Below are 7,853 nucleotides of genomic sequence, written 5' to 3'. Positions count from 1 at the left end.
CACACACACACACACACACACATATATAAAATAACCAAAATTCCCAATGATTCCCTCACATAAAATATAATATCTAAATTACAACAGCTGCATAATTATACACTTAATTATAAAACCCACCACCCACCCTCTACTTCCCTCCACAGCAATTCGACTTCTTTCTATTTCTTTCTACCTTTCCTCCCCTTGCATTCTATAATAAATTATTTTTGTTAAATTCTGATTTTTCCATTTTTCTTTATTGGTTTGTTATTGCTTACATATTTTTTATTCTAAGCCTTTTAGCATGTCATTTTTAGAACAATATTTTGACATATAATCTTCGAAATACTTCTACTCCATTCTCAACTTTTGATTTGATTGATATCTTATAATTGAAGTTAATTTTGCCAATTCTATATACTCACTTAATTTACAAATCCACTCTTCCTTTGTCGGTCTGTCCTGAGATTTCCATTTAGTGGCAATCACTACCCTGGCAGCTGTTGTTGCATATAAAAAGATTGTTTTTTTTTTCATATGTGGTATGTCTTTGCCCACCAACCCTAACAGATAAGCTTTGGGATTTTTTATCAAGGTTTTTTTTTTTTAGCATTTTCTTAAGTTCCTCATGTATTATTCCCCAAAACTTCTTTATTTCCTTGCAACCCCACCACATATGAATTATTGTTCCAGGGCTTCATTGTTACATTTCCAACAAAGGACCAACTCTACAATTCTACGATTCTGTGATTTAGTTTAAGGCATGTGGCATTTGTCGAAGAATCACATCAAATAACTGGACAGCACATCAATGGTAAGATAAGCAGTAAAACTGAGGGCAATTAATTTGTGCCACATTTTAAAGTGGGTTTTGCTATTATGGAGCCAGCTATCCTACTGGAAATCTGCAGCACTGATATTTACTAGCAGCCTGCTATGTAACAGAATTGCTGCTGATAGGCTGCATATGGTAGACTTGTTGCAGCAACATCCTATGCAACAGTGGCATAAGCCAGTCTCCTCACCGTTATAGCTATGCATATTTTTTGGTTCAGAGTGCCTGCCTTCCCTTTTAAAGGATCAGCTTAGTTTAAATCAAAACTGGTGCCCGTTTCATATTAAGGACATTAAAAGCGACAATTCTGCTTCTTCAGCAACCATCGTTTGCCTTGCAGGAAGACCCTTTGCTATTATGAGCAGGATAATGAGAGGGGAAATCTCAACTCCTTTGCAAGCACCCAAAGTTGCATGTGGTCTCCTTGCAAGCAACGCTTAATGAACATACATTCAAAGTGACTAAATGTTTCTGCTGGAAGCCAGCAGCATAACTGACTTCTCAGAATAGAAATGGCTAAAATCTACTTAGTTCAAGCAGGTGCATAAGGCATGGCATCTCACATTACACATTGGACCAGGCTGCAGAGTACTCTAATTTTTACCAGCTGTATATGGTCCTGAAGGAGCCATTGTCCCAACTGAAATTTGCTTGTACAGGAATCCTAGCAAAACCTATTTTCCTTCAGATGGATCTCCTACAGTAGAAGAACTGGAATGCAGAAATTTAGTAATTTCACAGGCTGATCCTGTGCAGTTTAACTCAGCAGTATATTCAATTTATATTAACAGTGTTCAGGATAGAACCCAATCTGAATAACTCTGTTTAGCATTGAATCCCAAAAGTAAACAGTGGCTCTCAATTTTTTTTCTCTGGGCCACACTTTCAGGGGGTGGGGGGAATTGCCCAAGCCACACTGAATTTATTTTTTTTACAAGAAATAGTTGGGAAACAAAAAGAAACAACTCCAAGCAGTGGGGGATTTATAACATAGAACACAATACTTTATAATATGATCATGGGACATCCGGAAAGTATGAAACAATACAGCTACATAAGAACATGAATCGTTCCCAAAATACAATTATAAACAAACCTCTTACATACGTACCTTAAGTATGTATACAAACTCAATAAGAGGTGTGAGATTTCTGTTGCCAGGTAATCTCATTTATATTAGGTCTAAATTTGAGACAAACAAACTCTTGTCTCTTCACCAACACAAAGAGTCCTTTCTCTTTTCTGATATTTCATATTTGTCAGAGTTGAAAATCTCTGGTCTTCCCATTAGCAACACAGCACCATCAGAAAAACATGCAACTGACCATCTGTGCTGTGTTGCTAATGAGAAGACCAGAATATTAGGTTAGATAGATTTGAACCAACACATTCTTTTATTTTTCATCTCCCGCTCTGTCCATTTGTCTTCCTCTTTACCTTTCAAAATTATTACTAAAACTTATAATTTGGCTGTTGGGATCTGAAGAGTGTTGATGCCAAAGTAGCTGCTGGGAACATGCTATGATGTAGAGTGGAATTTCAGAGGGGAAACAAGAGGCTTTGCTGAACCCCCGAGGTGAGAAAGAGTCATTGTTTTGTCCTCTCAGACTTCACCCCACCTGGAGATCATAGGGGTTTATAGGATGTGTGGTGGCAGCATTACTGGATAGCTATGGAACACAGATGGTCTACCTTAGAAGACAATTGTGCAAGGCAGAGCATAAGCTGGTTCTCCTAGTCTCCTCCTTCTGTTACAGGAAAAGCACAGAATACTAGAATTCATCTCCACCTTATTTTCTGCAGTAGCAAGATCGATTTTCTGTCAAGGAAATGTTTCTTTTGTAAATCCTGTTATTATCAAATTCCTGGTTTCATCTGTTTTTATAATACTGTTTAACTTGTTGCTATTTAGTATTTTCGGGACGCGGGTGGCACTGTGGTCTAAACCACAGAGCCTAGGGCTTGCCGATCAGAAGGTTGGTGGTTCTAATCCGGGCAACGGGGTGAGCTCCCGTTGCTCAGTCCCTGCTCCTGCCAACCTAGCAGTTCAAAAGCACATTGAAGTGCAAGTAGATAAATAGGTACCGCTCCAGTGGGAAGGTAAACGCGGTTTCCGTGCGCTGCTCTGGTTCTCCAGAAGCGGCTTAGTCATGCTGGCCACATGACCCAGAAACTGTACGCCGGCTCCCTTGGCCAGTAAAGCAAGATGAGCGCCGCAACCCCAGAGTCGGCCACGACTGGACCTCACAGTCAGGGGTCCCTTTACCTTTTTATTTAGTATTTTATCCCCTTTTAAAATAATAACAGCAAGTGTTTTATAAATGCTTTTAGTTAATTTAATAATCCATCACATGAAACTTGCAGCAAGCTTGTTTTCTGCCGCTGCAGAAGGTAGGAAGTGAACTAATGGACACGAACTGCAAAAAAGGAAATTCCGACTCAACATTATGAACAATTTTCTGACCGTTAGAGCTGTTCATCCATAGAATGGACTCCCTGGGAAGGTGGTAGACTCTCCTTCACTGGATATTTTTATGCAGAGGTTGGATGGTCACTGATTTCCTGCGTAACTAATTGTCAGGCAAGTAGGGTTACGAACATAGGCATCTCATTTTTCTTTGCTACCACGAAGAAGGAAACACTAAAGCTGCTCTATGAATTAAGATCTCCAAAACACATGCTACATATATATATCTTTCTTGTATAATGACTGCAGCTGTGATATGTTGCTCTGTTGTTGTCTCTTTACTTGTGAAATCGCAGGCCATTGCTCTTGCCAAGTCTCGAAGGCATACAGTGAGGGAACATCTGTTAATTAGGAGTATTATTGGTCTTAAGTGAGGACATTGCTTACTGCTTAGAATTCCAGATTATTTACAGAGTGCCCATCTTCTTTGTAGAAGCATGAAACAAATGAAAGACAGCATTTTAAAAAGTTAGTTGCAATATTACGATGTTTAACATGGCAGTGAACTGAAGCATCTTATCAATGTGCTTGTTTAATCTTTAGCCTTTGACTGATTGACATCCGATGCCCTTTTAAGGGGGATTATTGTCTTTGTTCTTATTTTTATTATGTATTTTGTGTTTCTTTTACTGTATATTGTCATTTTATGTTGGGAACCACCTTGAGATCTATGGGTATAGGGTGGTATGGAAATTTAATAAATAATAATTTACTTATGAAGAAGTTATTCTTAACAATCTTCGTACAATGTTACTGTACATTTCCTCCTTACTGACCTGTACATGTGCATTGTTGGTAAACATATATTTCATCAGCCTATAAGCTCTGAAGGTGAAGACAGGCACTTCAGACCTCTGATATCCATAGAACATTAACTACCCATGACAAATGAAAATGGAGAACTTTTTCTAGGTCAGTATAGCCAGTATAGCCACAATGTTTCTACAGAAAATCAAAGTTTCGGGAGATGATTTTCTCTGGCTTCATATCAGACATTTAAAGTACTATGATACCACATTAAATAGTTATGGTTTTCCCCCTCCCCAAAGAATTCTGGGAGCTGTAGTTCGTTAAGGGTGCTGAGAGTTGTGAAAATGCCCTTAGTCACCTCAGTCAGCAACAATTTCCAGAATTCCCTTTGAAGAGAGATAAAATACTCTGGAAAATTCATCCCCTCCAAAATTTCTCTGATGAAAATAGGGACGTCCTATTCCATTATTATTATTATTATTATTATTATTATTATTATTATTATTTACTGTTTATTCCCTGCTCATCTGACTGGGTTGCCCTAGCCACTCTGAGTGACTTTCAATATATATAAAAACATAATTAAGCATTAAACATTAAAATACTTCCCTATACCATCAGATGGCTTGGGTGGTTGGATAACTCCATACCCTCCAACATAAAAATAGGGATGTCCTAAAGAAAAACAGGACATTCCAGGATCAAATCAGAAACCAGGACTGTCCCTGGAAAATAGGGACACTTGGAGGGTCTGGAATTTAGGGTATCTAAAAATGTTTCCCCTTTTCTGTGATTGGGACACACATTCACCCAGCATAAAAGAGAGCAATTAAGTCAGCCATTCCTGCATTTTGGCCTTTGGGTGTCTCCTTGATTTCATTCTCTATCGGAAGGTCCTCCAGCTGGGGGCAGGGATGCACCCCCAAGTACTCAATTACTCTTGGGCCCAGTATTGTCACCCACAGGGTTCCTACAGAGCAGCCTGCTCCTCTTTGTATCTGTAGTTTGTTTGGACTCTATGTCCTGTTTGAGGAACAGAATGACACCATCTCCAGTACAGTGGTACCTTGATTCTCCAACGCCCTGGTACTCAAACAACGTGGAACCCAAACGCTGCAAACCCGGAAGTAAGTGTTCCGGTTTGTGAACATTTTTCGGAAGCCAAACATGCTCCTTTTTAAGTGTTGCACTTCCAATTTGAGTGCCGCACTTCCACTTTGAGTGTTACTCTGAGGTCTGTCTGTTTTTTGCTATTTATTTTGCATTTTTGTTTTTGCGGCTCTTTTGTTTTTGTGACTATGTGGAACCCAGTTCAGCTACTGATTGATTGATTGATTGATTGATTGTGTGACCACGGTACATTGATTATTGCTTTCATTTTATGGATCAATGGTCTAGTTAGATAGTAAAATCCATGTTAAACTGCTGTTTTAGGGGTTGTTTTTAAAAATCTGGAATGGGTTAATCCACTTTGCATTACTTTCTATGGGAAAGCGTGCCTTGGTTTTGGGACGCTTTGGTTTTGGAACAGATTTCCGGGACGGATTAAGTTTGAGAACCAAAGTACCACTGTAAACCCTACCCCAACTTTCCTATAGAGTTTGTATTCAGAGATACCCGCGTCCCACTGCTCCTCTTCATTTGACCAGGTTTCTTTTATGCCCACTATAGCAGTGGTGGCGAACCTATGGCATGCGTCCCAGAGGGGTACTCAGAGCTCTCTCTGTGGGCATGTGTTCTGTCGCCCCAGCACAGAGTTTGTAGGGGCAGCGTGCATGCGCGCCGAGTAGAGACGTGCATGCGTGAGTAGCCTGCGGGCGGCAAACTGGCTACAGGCTGCAGCAGAAACATGAACGGTTCCATTCCACTTTCTTAAAGCTCCTCAGTTCAGAACTGCCAGTAAGCCCGGCGCCATTTTGTTCCCTTCAGCATGAGTGATCTTTAGAAGTGCATCACAGCAGGCTAGCCATCGAATCATAGGATTGTGGGGAGTTGGAAGGTAACCTGAGGGTCATCTAAGTCCAACCCCCCTGCAGTGGCGTAGCGTGGGTTGTCAGCACCCGGGGCAAGGCAAGTAATTTGCGCCCCCTAACCCGGGGCAAGGCAAGTAATTTGTGCCCCCTAACCTGGGGCAAGGCAAGTAATTTGCGCCCCCTAACCCCTAACCTGCCGCCACTGCCAGCTTCTTCTTGCTGCTGCCTGGTCTGGTCTGGCGTGGTTCTCTCCCGCGCTCAGCGCTGCGCTGGGCGGCCGCTGCACTGTCCCTCCCCCAGATAGTCCCTTGCTCTCTCTCCACACCGCACCCCTGGCACCCACCCCCTCCACAGTGGGCGGCGACCCAGCGGCTCGGATCGGATTCGCACAGCCAGCACTGCAGTGAGAGAGAGAGAGTGAGCCAGTTAGGGGCAGAGAGCTGCGAGTGCGAGCGTCACCCAGATGTTGCGCCCGGTGCGGCTGGCCCCCCCTGCACCCCCACGCTATGCCACTGCAACCCCCCTGCGATGCAGGGATCTTAACTACATCATCCATGGCAGATGGCCATTCAGCTTCTGCTTTGAAATCTCCCAGAGAAGAGTTTCTTGAAGGGAAATTATCCAAACGGCCACGTACTCTGGGAGTAATTCCCTTTTTCATGATTTCCCAAACAAGGATAATGCAAACTTTTGCCTTTCAATAAAAAGTTGTTTGTATCATTGAAAGCTCTGTTGTTGTGTTTTCCTTTTCAGACAAAAGTTGTTAATGTAGGACTCGGTTTTTTCTAAACTAAAACCTCAGTATTCAGGTTAAATTGCCGTGTTGGCACTTTGCGAGAAATAAGTGGGTTTTGGGTTGCAGTTTGGGCACTCGGTCTCTAAGAGGGCTGCGCTATAGCTACATTCTCCTTGAAAATCAAGCATTACAGCTCACCCATCTATTCTTTAATGAAAGCTGCCTCAAATACGGTACAGCCATTACCATTTTTTAAATACCTCTATCTTTAAACGCCATCCATTTCTGTGTTCTGACATAAAAATGTTGTTGCATTTCCTTTCTTAGTCTCACACTGCAACAATTTCAGGATTGCAAGTTAAATATTTACCCGTGAAAATGATTCAAAATAAATCAGTGAGTGCTCATATAATGGCTATGTATGTATTGTTCTGGGGTTTGTCCTTTCATATTCGAAATGCATCTACCCAAAGCATGTAATTGAGAACCATAATAATCTGATAAATTGAGGGTTGACTGGAAGTTAAAAGGATAGCTAACAGCCTTTGCCACGAATTGTAGATTAGTGGAGAATAAAGCAAGGGCCTTTGCTAAAGGAAACACATTCCTAAAGAAAATGTAATTACTGCCAGTATGCCTTTGACAAATCCAGGAAACTTGGACAAGTGTTCTGGTTTTTCTGTGTGTTTTTAAAATAAAGTGAATGGGGAAATTTGGACATGCTTGAATCTCTGGACCGAACCCATAGAAACATAAGGTTGTGCAGCTTTGGAGAGGTTGTCAGGAGCTTACTGAAATATATATGATCAAATACCAATATTTCTATTCCTTAGAATAGCCACATGCCTTAGATAACCACATGCTCATCCAAGGACCAAAGTTTTGAAATACTCAATGGCGTAAATTTGACATGGTCCCTATATGTCACCGTTTTCACACATTAATGGCTGAGAGCTTCATGGAAAACTTCAGCTAGAATTCAAAAATCAAACACATGCATTTAAACTGTTTTCTGTCGAGTAACCATCTTTGCTGACATAACGGGAAGTTCTGGCTTTCCATCTTAAAAATTTAGGACACTATGTGCCTGCAATGCATTCCTGCAACTTT

This window comes from Podarcis liolepis (assembly GCF_965112155.1).
Source record: "Podarcis liolepis genome assembly, chromosome: 12".
Classification (NCBI taxonomy): domain Eukaryota; kingdom Metazoa; phylum Chordata; class Lepidosauria; order Squamata; family Lacertidae; genus Podarcis; species Podarcis liolepis.
This window is presented reverse-complemented; position numbering follows the sequence as displayed.